Source organism: Sphaerodactylus townsendi, linkage group LG07 (genome assembly GCF_021028975.2).
Source record: "Sphaerodactylus townsendi isolate TG3544 linkage group LG07, MPM_Stown_v2.3, whole genome shotgun sequence".
NCBI lineage: Eukaryota > Metazoa > Chordata > Lepidosauria > Squamata > Sphaerodactylidae > Sphaerodactylus > Sphaerodactylus townsendi.
The window spans coordinates 105,808,502-105,821,970 of NC_059431.1; positions in this window are offsets into that span (position 1 = coordinate 105,808,502).

Sequence of the window (13,469 nt, forward strand, 5' to 3'; positions counted from 1 at the left end):
GAGATAGGTTCGCCACCACTGCCATATGGCCATCAAGGTATGTCATTCGGTGTCACTTTGAGCACTTCAGGCAAGCACATGCATAGGTGTTTAGCTCTACGTTCTATTGATTTATGATTTTTTCCCCTTTCAGGCTCAGGTTGGCTTACAGTAATAGATAATAATATAATACAACATTTTTGAATTTCAAGCATGATAACTCATGATGATAAAATCAGACTAATTAGGGGGAAAGGAAGGGGGGGAAAGGAGTAAAGCCGTCAGATAAAACAAGGGACAGAAACCATGATTCCCAAATGGATATATGAACAAACTGCCTTGAAATTTATTGTGCAGAAGGAAGGTAATATGAAAATCTGGCTGTATATTAAGAATTATGCCTGATTCCCAAATGCTGAGTCATCACCTGATGTTGCAATTATGGAGCAATGAACATGCACATTTATTTACTGGTTCATGACATTTTAAACCTGCCTTTTTTCTACAGGTGTCTTACCAAGTTGCCTGTAAATACAATAAAAATACCAAACTGCAAACGGAATAGAACAACATAATTCAAGTGTCAATACTGGGCCAAGCCCAGAATGTTTATAACTCCTCTAGGCCAAGGTTTCTACACAACACATCAGCAAAACACACATTGCAGTAAGAGTCTTCAATTGCCTTGGAAAAGAACAATCAGGTAGAAGCTCTCCTGACTCTTTAGGTGGTCTGTTTCAGCAGGTACAGCTAAAGCTCTATATAACGTATCCAACCAACTTGGGTCTAATTTGTCTACCATAGAAATTTTAGCAAAAATTGATTGGCTGGGTGGAGAAACCTCATTGGAGTGTTTTGGGAGAGATGCTAAAGGAGATGAAGATCTCAGGCCAAGAAAGGCTTTATTATTGGTAACAACCTCTACATTGAGTTGAATGTGGAAACTTATCAGGAACCAGTGAAGTGCTTTTAACATCAGTGTGAAAACTCAGATTAAGATCGTTTCACTCCGCAGTGCAAAGATGGCGGCCCTCCTCAAGCCTAACAGGACTTGCTCATACTTAAACATCTTTTATAAAAATAATAACCATTATTGGCATGATTATTATGGTATACTCTGTTCCATAGAAAAATGATAGCAGGGTCATATATTCCTCTGCCACAGAACAAAGCATAGTGGATCTTGGGATGCTGTGTGGTTTCCGGGCTGTATGGCCGTGTTCAGAGGTGGAATCCAGCAGGTTCTCACAGGTTCCCGAGAGTAGGTTACTAATTATTTGTGTGTGCCGAGAGGGGGTTACTAATTGGTGATTTTGCCATGTGATTTTTGCCTTAGTTATGCCCTCCTCTCAGCAGTAGCGCGCAGAACTTGAAGCAGTCTAGCAGGAAGTGCACCGGCGTGCGTGGCAGCCTGCGCCTGCGTGTATTCGTTTACCGCCCAAGGACCAGCGCAGCGGCTACGTCCTTGCTACAGCCCTGCCCAGGAATGCCCCGCCCCCGGAATGCCCGCCCCCACCCCCGTCGTGTCCTGCCCAGCCCCATTGGCGCTACACCACAGTTTGAATCCCACCACCATGGGAACCAGTAACTAAAATTTTTGGATCCCACCACTAGCCGTGTTCTATTAGCATTCTCTCCTGATGTTTCGCCTTCATCATTGGCTGGCATCTTCAGAGGATCTTCTGAAGCCACAGATGCAGGCAAAACTTCAGGAGAGAATGCTGCTAGAACACAGCCATACAGCCCAAAAACCACACAGCACCCCAGTGATTCTGGCCGTGAAAGCCTTCGACAATACATAGTGGATCATCTTTGTTGTAGAATGCTCTGCCTGGGTCCTAGTGCCTACCTAGTCCTGCTCGCCCCATCCATTTGAAAGTTAAACTACATTTTGGCATAAATGCACTTGTATCAAAGTACCATGTTCAGCAATGCGCAAAATAATGGTTTTGATAAAGGCAACACATAAAAATGAATGCTACTTCGCACATTCGTTTGGGACAATATTCTAATGTGAAAACATACCCACATTATGCTTCCCTCAACCAACCAAACTAACTTTTTTTTCTGTGGAACAGAGTATATCATGAACACATACCAAATTTAAACATGTACAATGAGCAAATAATAGAATTATTGGGGTGCTGTGTGGTTTCCGAGCTGTATGGCCGTGTTCTAGCAGCATTCTCTCCTGACGTTTCGCCTGCATCTGTGGCTGGCATCTTCAGAGGATCTGATACAGCCCGGAAACCACACAGCACCCCAGTGATTCTGGCCGTGAAAGCCTTCGACAATAGAATTATTGTTTTAAAAGGTTAAAATTATACATTAATTAAAACAAGTTACAGGTTTTGGGTAGAAGGGGAAGGCTTGAAGGACTTCACTTTCAGAGCTTCTGCCAAATATTTTGCAACTCCAACTGTGACTTTGGAATTGCATTCAATAAGAACTGAATTATTTGATCTTTACAAGCAAATGCTTTTGAACTGGATTAAAGCAGAGAGAATATTTTCCAAAGGTCCTCATGTAAGTGACAGTCCAAAATTATATGCTGGATGGATCACATTGGCTCCACATGAACAAAGCCTCACCTGATAATGGACCTGCCAATCTCCCCAGCATCTGAACTGAAGGAAATCTTTTCCTACGCATCAACATGAATGCCCTGTTTTGGAAAGGAACACCTAGATTGTAGAAGTATTGAGCCATCTTTCCATGGCATGTTTGTAGACCAAGCATAGTAGATGAACGTGTAGTTGGTTGAAGAAGAAGAATTTGGATTTATATCCCCCTTTCTCTCCTGTAGGACACTCAAAGGGGCTTACAATCTCCTTGCCCTTCCCCCCCTCACAACAAACACCCTGTGAGGTGGGTGGGGCTGAGAGAGCTCCGAAAAGCTGTGACTAGCCCACGGTCACCCTGCTGCCATGTGTGGGAGTGCACAGGCTAATCCGAATTCCCCAGATAAGCCTCCACAACTCAAGCGGCAGAGCAGGGAATCAAACCCGGTTCCTTCAGATTAGAATGCACCTGCTCTTAACCACTACGCCACTGCTGCTCATGGTCTAAGCGTCTCTGATAGTGCATGGAATATATGATTCTTCCAACAGTAAAAGGGACTTTATTGCTATTCCAATTTGACTCAATTTATGGGCAGTTACAGTAGACCAGGAGGAAATATATAAGTTACTTTTCAAGTGAGAAAGTAGACTGTTTGGTTCAGCTCTGAAATGTGTTTTAAGTTGATATCTGAATGTAGCTATCCAGGCTCTTGTCTCTAAGAGCTGTTGGCCTAATTCAGTACAGATAGCTGTATAGGTTATGCAGTTGGGGGCTCCAAGCAAATGGCAGGAAAAAAAGAAATGTGCACCTGCTCAGCATTACTGTTGAATTAATCAATCCAGATTGGAATGCCACATAAAACACTGGGAGGGGGAGAGAGACCTTAGCATTAAAAATGCTTTAAAATTCTGATTACAGCGGGTACATATTGGTTGCCTCTAAGAAAATAAAACTGAAGGACATTTTGCAAAGTTAATTGACTATATTTCAGGAGTCTGCAACCTGCGGCTCTCCAGATGTTCATGGATTACAAATTCCATCAGCCCCTGCCAGCATGGCCAACTGGCTGATGGGAATTGTAGTCCATGAACATCTGGAGAGCCGCAGGTTGCAGACCCCTGCTGTAGTTGATGTCATCCGTTTAAAGTTGTACTGAAATAAAATAACCAAATATTTGAAATAATGGACTTGTTCAATTTCAACATTACCAGCTCGTCATATCTGTGGGCACCAGTTCAGTTGTTTTGGTAGTTGATCGTAAGTTTATTATGTTGACAGTATTGATAAAAGATGTTCCTATATCTCCAGGGACCAATTTTGGTACGTGACGGGATGGCTGTGTGGTCAGCACATAATAACAACGGTGTGGTTAAAGTTCTCAGTTTGGGGGGGGGATGATTATTTATGTCAGTTAAATTTGGGGAGAGGTTGTTCATAAAAAGATTTAAGGTGTGGAGTGAGAATACATCCTCGTTTGATCCCTTTAGAGGTTGAGATTCTAAAAGTTAATGGTCTTTCTGTGGAACATTTTACCTGACCCATGGTAGCAATGTGTAGTCTCTAACAGATGGAGCAAATGTGTGTTTTTTTCTGTTCAAGGAAATGCTGCTTATGTTGGAGAAAGGCTCCTTAGGAAGAAATATCCTTTCAGCATGGCTGAATATACCTCACCCTCATCTATCTGTCCACTTTCTCAAGGAGCTCCAGGCTGTGTGCATAATTCCCCCATCCCCACCCTCAATATTATCTTCACAACAACCATACGGGATATGACTGACCCAGGAATACCCATCAAATTTCATGACTGAGCAGAGATTTCCACCAGGGTCTCCCTAACACTAGTCTGGTTCCCTAACCATTGTGTCAACTCTCTGAAATAACTTGCACTGTACACTATATTGTGGGCACCTTGAACGTTCCTTCCTTCCCGTTTTGCCTTCTAGCAGCCATAATGCTCTTCCCCCAGCAGTTAGGGCCCTGCGGGACCTTGGAGAGTTCCACAGTGCCTGCAAAACTGTGTTTTTTGGGGGGCGGCCGCTGAGCCCGCCTCCCGTGTTGTCCTGCGTACTGGCTATCTATTGGACCATCTGCCAACCCCCTCCCCTCCCAGGGTTTGATCACTGGGGCTGGGTGCCAGACGTCTTCTGCTATTAATTAATTATTTATTGAAGGCTACTGCTGCTGCTATAGTTTTATAGTTTTAAGGTTTTTTTATATTTTAATTGGGGCTATTCGATTTGTTTTATTGTATTCCTATTTGTTGTACACCGCCCTGAGCCCTCTGGGGGTAGGGTGGTTTATCAAATCGAACAAACAAACAAACAAACAAGCGGGGACGTTAATTTGTTTGAAATCAGCCATCTTCCTAGCTATGTGCCACCGTTCTTGAAAATGACTGATCTGAACGAAAACAGCCACTGCCAAAACTGCAGGCGGAAGCTACGGGAGGGCAATCCTGGAGGGCATAACCATTTGGGCATTTTTGCACCTTTACCCCTGATGGCCAAAAGGAGGCATACTTAACCATGGGAGAAAACACTCTCCTTGTTATGGTTCATCAGTAGTCATAACAACTCAGTTCTTGAGTGGAAATCTTTCAGCGTTACTAGAGCTTAAATTAAGTTGATCTGCAGAAGGTCATTTAAAGAAGCTTATTAAAACAATGCAGCTTTGCCTCCAAGTAATTAATCACTACTTGGAGATCTTTGAAATAAATTATCATTAGTGCTACATGGAAAGGGTCCCTTAACTATTTTTACTGATTTGTAGGGGGAGGGCACTGATTTTCTAGCACTTGCTTGGAGATGGAAACTAAAAACAATTGAATGAGAATTACAGAGAGAAGGAAAAATAACCTCCCATGTGCATTTGGCTTAACTTATTCCCAATGAGTTGTTGGGAGACTAAAATGGAGAAAAGAATGTTGTAAGCCACTTGGGATTTGCATTGAGGAATGTGGTGGAATGGGCTTGCTATGCCTGGCAGGCCCTATTCTACCCCAAGCCTCTACTAGGGGTTGACACCTTTTCCTGGAAAAGGCTTGCTTTCTCTCTCTCTGGGTAAACCGCTGCCACCACCTGACCGTTTGAGGAACTGCCTGCTGGGGAGGGTCAGGGCCAGAGGTGGGATCCAGCAGGTTCTCACAGGTTCCCGAGAGTAGGTTACTAATTATTTGTGTGTGCTGAGAGGGGGTTACTAAATGGTGATTTTGCCACGTGATTTTTGCCTTAGTTATGCCCCTCCTCTCAGCAGTAGCGCGCAGAACTTGAAGCAGTCTAGCAGGAGGTGCACCAGCGTGAGTGGCAGCCTGTGCCTGCGTGCATTCGTTTCCTGCCCAAGGACCGGCGCAGCGGCTGCGTCCTTGCCACAGCCCCGCCCAGGAATGCCCCACCCCCAGAATGCCCGGCCATGCCCCGTCATGCACCGCCCAACCCCATTGGTGCTACGGCACAGTTTGAATCCCACCACCATGGGAACCTGTTACTAAAATTTTTGGATCCCACCACTGGTCAGGTCTCCCCTGCTTCCTTTCCAACCATGAGCCCTAGCCTCAGTTTCCCCTGGTTTCCCTCTCCTGGGTTCCACAGGGCAGATTGGAGACCCTGTAGGAGTAGCTGCTTGCCAATTGCCTGCCTTTCTCCTGATACCCTCCTATTCCAATAGCACATCCAAAATGGTGGAGGCCTAGGTGGTACAGAGAACTGTTCCCCACGTCAAAGGTTCAAACATATTTATTACAAATAAAATTGTTACAAGTATTTTTTAGCACTGCACCAGATTGAGCAAGGTTTTCCAGAATGAGATATAAACACAAATCCTCTACCCCTTAACCTAAACATACCCTAGCAGTTGTTAAAATCAGGTGGGCTCTTAAGCTTAGGAGGTTACAATTCTCACAGAGTTTCCATTACCTGAAAGGCTGAGTCGGCTCCCTAGGTGAGCACACGGTCCCTAAAATGACTGTTGTCTCCAGAGCCCAGTCAAGAGGTCTGTTCCCTTCAGTGGCCCAGCAGAAAGAAACCTCGCCCCTCTGTTCCTAGCAGCTTTATCCGTTCCCAAGCCCCACCCCTCTTTCTGGGTCAGTCTGGGTTAAGATATCTTTTCCCCCTAGTTCAGATAGCTCTTCCTGATGTCCCTCTGGAATTTTTAAGTCCTCCAAATCCATGACACCTGCTTGGAGAGGGGAAGAAAGGAAGGAGCCATTTCTTCACATCGAGAAAGGTGGGACATAAATGAAACAAACAAACAAACAAATAAGGGTGATAATACTTTGGGATCCTCTAGTGCTGACTTGCTTGAATTGTCTGGAACTGCCTTTCTCCTCAGTATCCACATTTATTTACAGTTAAACAGAGCTGGATTGTAATATCTAGTGAAAAGCTCCGAGATATCAGTAAACATTATGTAGTATCAGTAAACATAAATAACACGCTGCTGTACATACTAATGATATTTACAGAACATTCCAGCAATGTAATCCGACGCAGAGTTAAACCCTTTTAAAGCCCATTGGATATAATGGATGTGAAAGAACATAGCTCCAGAGGTGGGATCCAGCAGGTTCTCACAGGTTCCCGAGAGTAGGTTACTAATTATTTGTGTGTGCCGAGAGGGGGTTACTAATTGGTGATTTTGCCACATGATTTTTGCCTTAGTTATGCCCCTCCTCTCAGCAGTAGCGTGCAGAACTTGAAACAGTCTAGCAGGAGGTGCACCGGCGTGCGTGGCAGCCTGCGGCTGCGTGCATTCGTTTCCCGCCCAAGGACCAACACAGCAGCGCTACACCACAGTTTGGCGCTATGCCACAATTTGAATCCCACCACCATGGGAACCTGTTACTAAATTTTTTGGATCCCACCACTGCATAGCTCTGCTTAGGATTGCAGTGTAAGTGTCTTCTTGAGCAGCCCCATCCAAAGGGCTAGGTGACCATCTGCTACCATAGAAGTTTCCTGGTGGCATGGAGAGGCTTGAAAAGCAAAAAAAGCCTCCCCACCACCAGGAAGCCCCCATGGGCTTAATAGACTCATGTGACCTTTTTGGTGCCATAAGTCTAAAGCCTCAGCATAATGTGGCTAATAGCCAGGAGGAAGCCAACTAATGTTGGCTCCTCCCCCAGCCACGCCCTGCCTGCTCTCACTATGCCAGCAGCAGCTGCAGGGGCACTTGGACACTGGCATGGAATCTGGCAGGCATCCCATGCCAGCAAAATCACTGCTGGGCTAAAGAGAGGGCAATAGGCCTGCAAATGTATGTTCAACCCTACCTTAGTTCTTTCCTTAACTCTTAAAGTAAATGAAGATTATTATCTGCAATTGTAGTCATAGGAGTGAGGATGAGAGAGAATGGCCAATTTGTGCAGTTACGGCAGAAGTGAGATTAGAACCAGGTTCACAACTCAAGCCTTAAAGCAACAGCTGATGTACTGCATAAGCATTGACAGCTGCTGATCTCATGCACATATTCGTTTCTACAATTGCGCCTTGTGTTCCATGCTCAAAAGTGACATACAAAAGTACATGATTTCCACTTGCATTCACAGTTGACTCAATTGCGCATCATGTTCCCCTCATTCAAAGAGGCATCACAGCCCATTTGGTTTAACTGAGCAACAGTGTGTGAAATTAAGTGTTCAGAATTTTGTATACATGAAGCAAAACTGCTGTTGTTTAGGATACTTAAATTACTGGAGCAAATTTACATTTTCCCCCGGGAGCAGAACATCTCTGATATTTGTGCATTCTCTGCTAAACATGACATGAAATTTGTCTACGTTATTTCTGCAACAATGGCAGCTAAACTGTAATGAGCAAATGTTTTAAGTCATAACGTCAGTTTAGTGTAACTGATGTATATGATGTAATCCTGTGTACACTTGAAATGACGGATGGAAAACACTTGGGAGATTCATAGCTATCATAATGTCGACAAGAAATTAATGAAAATAACAAAGGCAGAAAAGTTGAGCTGTCTGTGTCCAATTCAACTGAATTATTTTGTGCCTTCAGTTTTCACATCTGGAAAAAAGAATTCAGTAGTTTTTGTAGTGCAAAGGAAAAGTTCTAATACGTGTTATTTTAAGGCTCAATTTCTTCACCTAAGCAGCTGTCAAAAGAAAAGGTTAAATTGGCTGCCTTTTGGCACCGTGTGATGTTGTTCAACTCTAGTTCATACTCCCGGGGGACAGGAGTAGTTCTGGCACCTGCCAGTCTTTCTCTAAACTCTTGGTTCATCTGATCTGTGATAAAGTAGCTTCAGATGACATCATTATTATTTGAGTGGCTGGAAATAATGCTATCTTGGCTGTTATTTTAAGGATGGAATTATTATTATTATTATTTTATTAGACTTTTATACTGCCCCATCCCCGAAGGGCTCTGGGCAGTGTACAACATATAAAATACAATGTAAATTAAATAAACATTTAAAAGCAGTGATAAAATTTCCCAGTAATTATTCCAAATATAAAAGCTCAAAATTTAAATTTAGATTTAAGATTTAAGGTGGCGTCCAGCGTTCCAATAATATAAAATCCATCCCTCCCCACGGTAAAGGGAGGCATGGCAAGTCTTATTAGGTGATTAGCGGCCCAGATGTTAGGGGCCAAGGAAGGGGCACCATTAGCGGCTGGTTCCTCCAAAGGCCCTGCGGAACAGCTCCGTCTTACAGGCCCTGCAGAACTCCCCAAGGTCCTGCAGGGCCTGGACAGCTGGAGGAAGAGGGTTCCACCAGGCCGGGGCCAAGGCTGTGAAGGTCCTGGCCCATGTGGAGGCCAGCCGCATCACCGAGGGGCCAGGGACCACCAGTAGATTGGCCTCCGCCGATCAGAGAGGCCGCGTGGGGACATATGGGGTAATTGAAGTGTGTTGAGAGTTCTCGGTATGCTAGCAAGTTCTCTAACAAAACATTTTAAACATATGGTCCAGGCAAATGTGCTTAAATCTATAGTTGGTACTCAAGCATGACTATATTATTGTTAGTTATTTATTAGACCTGTTTCAAAGTATATTTATGGACTAGCATCTAAGTGTGTTTCTTTTGAGTATCTCCCCATATTGCCTTAAGTGATACTTAGGAGACTACAGTGTGATTATGGACATGCAGCATCATTTCAGGTGAGAAAAGGAGCAGAATGGAACTGGGCATGGTGACATTTGGCTGTGCAAAACAAATCTTTGCATTTGGAGCAGCACAGAAAACTAGAGTTGGATTCTTTCGTCGCGGACAGCCCAACATGTTAGACAGCCTATCCGTAACTGGCTTTAGTGGGAAACACATTTATGAAACATATTTCACTCCTGCACGTCCAAATGAAATGAAATTATGAGAGTCTGCGCCCCACTCCCCCTCCAGAGATCCTCCCTCAAAATCTGGAGAATCAGAGATAGTGTCATTTTGCGCAGTAAGAAGAAGAGGTTGGATTTATACCCCACCTTTCTCTTCTGTAAGGAGACTTAAGGAAACTGACAAACACCTTTTCTCCTCCTCTCCCCACAACAGACACCTTGTGAGGTCGGTGGGGCTGAGACAGTTCAGAAGAACTGTGACTAGCTCGAGGTCACCCAACAGGTTTCGTTTGCAGGGGGAACAGTCGGGAATCAAACCCAGTTCTCCAGATTGGCTCTCACAATGAGTGGATGCAATGAGTCAGTGGAAAAATGCAATTTTCCTCCAAAACTGTGATCTTCAAGCAAGGGAATGGTGGGGGTTCAAACAACAACATAACCTTGATTGGCATCATACAGCAAAACAGTTTACAACCAAAATAACATTTATACAGAACAAAATTACCATTGTTCAATATAAAAACTTCCCTAACCTTTCCCTCTTTTCTTCCCCATCAATACAGGTGTCAGCTACTCTCGGTCAGTTCCTCCAGCCTACCCACCACCCCAGGACCCATTAGGGACAATACATAGTGACAGATGGCATAGCCCAGCCCCAGGTCTACGAATTCAACGAGCCCAAACGCAGCCAGTCACCATTCTGGCAAAACTTCAGCAGGTTAACACCATTCAAAAAATAATATATAAAGTAAAAACTTCCCTTTCCTGAAATACCAATTATATCAGACAAAAACTTGGCAACTAAATCAGACAGATCCAGCTTAGAATCATCTAAAAAATACTTTATCCTTTGCTCATCAGTCATAGCCACATTTGTAACTGTAAACAAAACTCAATGTTTATGCCTTAACTGTACCCTATTTGGGCAATGAAACATAGTGTGCGCTAGTGTTTCCACTTGTGCACTAATATAGGGGCATCATCTTTCAGACCTTGGTATTTTCTGAAACCTGCCCTCGAGTGAGGCAGATGGCAAAATATTAAATCTTGCTAAAGAAAATGCACGCCTTAATTTGGGATTAATCATATAGAAAAGATAATGGGACATACAACCCTTTTCTCCAACTAACTGTTGATTGACAGGGGAGCAAGTTGAATTTGCTGCTGTTAAAGATCGTTGGTAATCCAATTCTAAAAATATGTCTTTTATCAGCTTTTTAGCCTCAAGATAAGTTAGCATTTCGACTTCGTCCATGGATACACCACTTTCTGTGATTTTTGTCAACAATTTTCCCGTGCCAAATTGAGGTGTTGAGTTCAGACAAAAGCAAGTTGGTGAAACTTCCCGGTTTGGAATGATGATGGATTTTTAACCAATAAATTACCGAACTAATCCAAGCCGAGGTGGTTAGAGAGGATAGGTCTAATTCAGTGGTTCTCAACCTGTGGGTCGCGACCCCTTTGGGGGTCGAATGACCCTTTCACAGGGGTCACCTAAGACTCTGCATCAGTGTTTGTTCTCCATCTGTAAAATGGACAAATGTTAGGGTTGGGGGTCACCACAACATGAGGAACTGTATTAAAGGGTTGAGGCATTAGGAAGGTTGGAAACCACTGGTCTAATTCAATGCATAGAGCTGCATAAGGCACCCAGTTTGGAAAACTCACAATCCTGTAAAAATTTAGAATGTATAGTGTTTGTATTGGCATTTTGAGCTAGAGAAAGGACTGGGGCACCATAGAATAACCTAGGAACTACTTTTGCATTGAATGCCATAATTACTGTTGGAATATATTGACTCCAAGGGTTTACTAATCTGCAGGATGGGATACAGTAAATTTGTTTGCCTGATTTTGCTTTGTTATGTAACCACCATCCTTCTGATAACATTTTGTTAAACCTCAACAAATACCATTTTAATCATCAGCAATTTGTCCTCTTCTTAGGCATCCTACAAACCTAAAGGCAGCATCTGGCTGAGATCAGTGCCCCATGAGTGTTGTTTGTGATTAAATGTATGACTGCACATTTCTAGCTGACAGAAAACAAAAACAGAATGAAGTGTATCCGTGGAACAGAAGATGGTGGGATCTGGGCAGCGCTTCACTGCTTCTAAGCACCCATTTTGCCTTGGCAGCAAACATTACATTTCCATCCTTCCCAAACCTGTCAAGATGACACATTCTAGATTTCAGATGGGCATCCTTGAGTGTCATGACTTGAAAAGGTGATTATCTGAGAAGATGCAAAAGACATCTGTTTGAATGTGTAACTGCTCTGAATATCAAAAGATCAAAGCTGGGTAATGAACAAATGGGAAATAGACCCTGCGTTCAAGTATCACCTTTAAACTGTCCTGATAGATCTGGATGTAGCCATTGCTTTAAAAAGGTATTGATCCACATATATCATCAGTTCCAAAAAGAATGGCTATTTTTATACGTTATGTGTGAATTTCTTTGCCCCTTCCTTGCTCCCAGTCGACCTATACAACAGCAAGAGACAGGAACGAAGGGTCTGGCAGTGAAAGAATGAACTGTATCACTTCTGGAGAAGAATAACATTGTTTAATATTCACAAACCTCAATAAATCTCCCTACAAGTTAAAAACAAAGTACTGACCCTACTTAGCTTCTGAGATTTTATGAGATTGAGCTATTTCATACTAACCAGAGGAGGGATCCAGCAGGTTCTCACAGGTTCCCGAGAGTAGGTTACTAATTATTTGTGTGTGCCGAGAGGGGGTTACTAATTGGTGATTTTGCCACGTGATTTTTGCCTTAGTTACGCCCCTCCTCTCAGCAGTAGTGCACAGAACTTCAAGCAGTCTAGCAGGAGGTACACCGGCGTGCGTGGCAGCCTGCGCCTGCGTGCATTCATTTCCTGCCCAAGGACCGGTGCAGTGGCTGCATCCTTCCTACAGCCCCGCCCAGGAATGCCCCGCCCTCGGAATGCCCGGCCATGCCCCTGTCATGCCCCGCCCAACCCCATTGGTGCTATGCCACAGTTTGAATCCCACCACCATGGGAACCTGTTATTAAAATTTTTGGATCTCACCACTGATACTAGCCCTTTCCTCCCATGTAGCAACTACTGAAATGAAATCACTCATTGTCTGACATGAAACAAAAACCACAAATAAAACACAACTGAGACAAAACAGGTTTATGTTTTGCATCAAGCAGGAAGCAGGAGCTTTATCAACTTTCCAACAGGATGTCATCCATTTGATGATAGCTGGTGTTTGGCTTAGTAGATCAAAAACTGTACTGGCCTGATTGATACACATGATTGATCTACTTTGATATATATTAAAAGCAGGGCTTTTTAGTTTTTTACTGAGGGTTTTTTTTGGCACTGCCTTAGAGACATCAAAGCAGGCAACTCTGGCTGCTTTCCTTGGATTTGTCCTATTTGCTTTCATTTTGTAGTTAAAACTGTTGGAGAACAGAAGCAGAGCATTGGGATGTAGACCCCCCCCCAAAAAAAAGAGAGATGTGTTGCAGAAATTATACATACTGCAACAGATAGTGATCAAATATTTCAAAATAGTAACCTGGGTTCCCCGTTTCCCCCCAAATAAGGCATCCTCTGAAAATAAGACGTAGTAGAGGTTTTGCTGAAGTGCTAAATATAAAGCA